At 38.2% G+C, this 4,109-nt stretch overlaps 1 long non-coding RNA gene across 2 annotated transcripts; it reads right to left on the bottom strand.

The window, feature by feature from the left end:
* Positions 1-1,060: 1,060 nt before the first annotated feature.
* Positions 1,061-3,848, bottom strand: LOC131646197 (uncharacterized). 2 transcript variants are annotated; one of them, XR_009297333.1, is made up of 7 exons: positions 3,434-3,848; positions 3,015-3,344; positions 2,554-2,599; positions 2,355-2,454; positions 2,129-2,211; positions 1,950-1,980; positions 1,061-1,546 (listed from the first exon to the last, which is right to left on the bottom strand). It is a non-coding gene; the product is annotated as an uncharacterized LOC131646197 (long non-coding RNA). The 2 variants fall into 2 exon arrangements; XR_009297332.1 differs by having other exon boundaries at positions 1,063-1,546; positions 1,912-1,980.
* Between the last annotated feature and the right edge of the window lie 261 nt (positions 3,849-4,109).

The following is a 4,109-nucleotide window of genomic DNA, read 5'->3' as shown; positions in this document are numbered from 1 at the left end:
TCAGTCCTGAAGATCGCCCATAGATCTTCTCCTAGTGTCGAGTCGGTGTTGAGTCATAGATCGTACGAGATCTTTTCCTTTCAGTCCAGGAGATCGCCCATAGATCTTCTCCTGGTGTTAAGTCATATATCGTACGAGATCTTTTCCTTTCAGTCCTGGAGATCTCCCATAGATCTTCTCCTGGTGTCGAGTCGGTGTTGAGTCATAGATCGTACGAGATCTTTTCCTTTCAGTCCTGAAGATCTCCCATAGATCTTCTCCTGGTGTCGAGTTGGTGTTGAGTCATAGATCATACGAGATCTTTTCCTTTCAGTCCTGGAGATCGCCCATAGATCTTCTCCTAGTGTCGAGTCATAGGTCGCACGAGATCTTATTCTTTCAGTCCTGAAGATCGCCCATAGGTCTTCTCCTGGTTTCGAGTCGGTGTTGAGTCATAGATCACTACGAGATCTTATCTTTTTAGTCATTGTTTCATACAACCATTCTCTTTGAGAACCCTATATTGGCATCGTTACCACGTTACAAGCTATCACCATTCAACCATTACTCACCATAAACTTCTCCACCAGAAAAATGAGATTAAAAGTTCTCTTTCCCCAGCAGACATCGAAACAAAATGAAAAAACAAGGATAACATTTACACCATCTTCTCTTTAGGACAAGTTTCTGGTACTTTGATATTTAATCCTCTTCTATCTCGAATGTTCGAAAGGCTAGCGCAAATCTCACCTTCAGGTTTAAGACGATTAAATAGGGGCAGCTGTCATACCCCAAATTTGTCCTACCCTTTTAACTGGCTTAGACTTTTGCATTCATCTGCATATTTCCATTAGTTCATCTAACACTTTGCATTCAATCATCAAATAAACATCTAAATCATGGGATCCAGGGCTTCACAACATCCAGGGTCTCTACACTTTGCAAACTTATTCAACAGAGGTGTTCATTGTTTGTGGATTAAAGTACTCTTTGTATGCTCGGGATTATCAGATAAGTCCTGAGGCATGGACCTTATGATCATCAGAGACTTTTGCTCAACATTTGGGTTATATTCGTTAAAGTGGTCAGGTTATCACTTGTGGTATGAGTCATTCGCTCTGGGATTTAATTTAAGGATTTAGAATGAAGTCAAGATTTCACTGAGATTGTAAGATTGCCCTTATTATTCAAGATTGGATCAAAGGTCATATTGAAACATTCATTCATGATTATTCCAAGTCACAAGCTCATTCAAGTGCATTGTTTCAAATACAAGTTACATGTTACAAAAAGGAGAGTACAGAAAAATCTACAAAATTTGGCATAGTTGACTTTTTGGTCAATAATTGACCTTTGGTCAACAGTTGACCATTGACCCTAAGACTAGAATTGCTGACTTCTAAACCTATCTCCTTTTATTGCCAGCCCATTTTGTCTTTATCTTTGCTTCGCTCACCATGACTCGGGGCACCATGTTGCTTACTTTGTACGAGGTCATCCGCGTCTAAATTGAGCCAAATCCCTTCATGATTCAAGCCAAAGCAAGGCCATTGTTCCATTACAAAACCTGCATGCCAACAAGACAATTAACCAAAAACAGTTCCAAAATCAGCAAACGTACATTCATAACAGCTCTAACATAGTTCAGAAATCCAACATACTTCAAACCAGTTTCAACAATATGCCACTGATACATCTTCATATCATATGTACTATACAGCCTTGCATACATGTACTTAAATCTCACCACATTAATACATTCACAACCCAGTTCACTACATATACATACATTCGATATCAAAATCACAAAACCAAAGTTAAAATGCTGAACCAAATAGAAAAATGCAGCATTCAGGATAAATCAAAATTGTTTCCTAACTGTCAAAAACCTTACTTCAAACATCCCTATACACTCACTACACATTCACTTACATTGCAACTAACTTCAATCCAAAGAATCGTGTACCCACCTTAAGCTTGTGTCTGGACCTGCATTCAAACCTGTACAAAAACATTCAACCAACCTGTCACTTACTCACAGTTAACAATTACCAAATGGCATAACACCGTTGTGTTGACTAGGTTCCTATAGCTTCAGAATAATTCCCTATAACTAACAGAAAGTTGGAACACATGCCGGTTCGTTTACCTCATTTCAATAACTAATAATCCAGTCCAGAAAAATAACCAACCAAGATCAGTTCAAGGCAAAGCTCCAATAGAAAACCGACCCTGCATAATTATAACAAGTAAACTGGTACAGGTTAAATGAAAAGCTAACACAAAAATTAGGCACAGTGCTAACACACCGGCTTCAACACAAAATCAATTCGAAAACCTATCACAACTCCATTCAGTTTACGCCCAGTTCGTACCTGCACTGAGTCCAATCTGAGGCACACCACGGAGCTCCGAATTGCAACCATGCTTATCATCTCGTTCCATCTGCAAGCAAGCATCAAGTCACTGTCAAACCTGCATAAGTCGGAAATTGTTCAAGTACAGATCAGATTCAGTCAGTGTGTAAACCATTTTACGTCCCACTCAATAAGCAAGCTGAATAAATACTATTACCTCTTGAAAAGAAGACCAGTGGCAGCATACATATGCCAAACACACCCTACAGAAAAAAAGCAGTCCATTAATGTTCATGTGTACAATAGAGGACCAGTATCAACTTGCAACAATCCTGCACTATGCTCCTTGTCCACCAAAATCTAGCCAAACACCATACAAGTTCAAAAACCAATACAAAGACTAACTCAGTTTCCACTTGTTTTCAGCATTAACAACTAATTGTCACCAACTTCAGTTTTCAATTTCTAACAAACCCACCAACCCTATTAACCAGCATAACTAACTTTCATAACTACCAAAAACCAACAAAACATATTTGTAACAAATTTTCAACCCATAACTAACATTTAACCAACTCAACAGAGAAATAAAAAAACAGTTATAACAGTGCCAGCTCATCTATTAACTGCCAACAGAAATAACTGAATCAATAACTGAAAATCAGGAAAGAAACTAACATGTGAATCCATATATAACAGAGCACTGATTATTCTTAAGTTTTAAAAAATCCATTTTCACTTTCTTCAAGCTTCCACTCTCCACCATTTTTCATCATCTTCACAACTTCTATAAATTCAGATCTCCCTCCTCTTCAAACATTTTCACTCGGCACCACCTCACTCAGATACTTCATTCCTCTCCCACCTTCATCCATCTTCTTCAGTCTATGAACCTTCACACATTCTTCATTCATTCTTCAATCATCTTCTTCTCGGCATAATCTTCAATCTTCTGGATGCATCTCTCATCATCCTCTCATTCTCCGAATTCACAAACCTGATCACCGCCTTCAATCAAGAAAAAAGATTTCATAAACTTTCACAACAATCGCATAACAGAAGATTGAAGAGCAACAAAGCGTAACAAAATTCATCACCTTCAACGCTTCTTCGATCCTCACACTTATCGATCGATTCCTCACCACCGATAGTCTTCAAACTCTTTCTCAGAGCCTCTTCCTCGCCGTTACGCCTCAACCGCGGTCTTCAATCTTTGTCAAATGCTAGGATTTAGACCTTCAACGCCACTATTTCTCTGATGTTGCTGCGATTACGATACCACCGTGAATCGGAGAGACAATTCTGATCAGAGAGTGCAATTGGAGAGAACGACCCAAGAAGGGAAGAGCGAGATTGCGAGGGTGTTATAGTTATCCACGGCGGTATGTGTATGATCGGAGAAGAAGCTTCTTCCGCCGCTTTGCGCTGCGAGCTAGGTAGAGCTTCCTATGGATGAGAACGAAAATCCCAAAGGTCACAATAAAATTGATATAGAAATGATATAGAAAACAATAAAATTGTTAGTTGTAGGATTAATAGATGTTAGTATATTAGGTTTGAGTTAGAATTCTCTTAACATTTAAAAACTCACAAAAATAGTAGTATTTTTAGGTTAATTTTTGCACTAATGTTTGAATTGCTTTTGTATCATTTACATGTTAATTTTTGTATAATTGTTGTGTGATTTTGTTGCTTAGCATTTGGCCATATTTTTGGCCTATTTTGTTAATACCATTTTAATGCTCCTTTTAGAATTTGATCACCATGTTAACA

This window comes from Vicia villosa, linkage group LG2 (genome assembly GCF_029867415.1).
Source record: "Vicia villosa cultivar HV-30 ecotype Madison, WI linkage group LG2, Vvil1.0, whole genome shotgun sequence".
NCBI lineage: Eukaryota > Viridiplantae > Streptophyta > Magnoliopsida > Fabales > Fabaceae > Vicia > Vicia villosa.
Note: the sequence above shows the minus strand (reverse complement) of the source record. Positions and strands in the feature narration are given on the sequence as shown.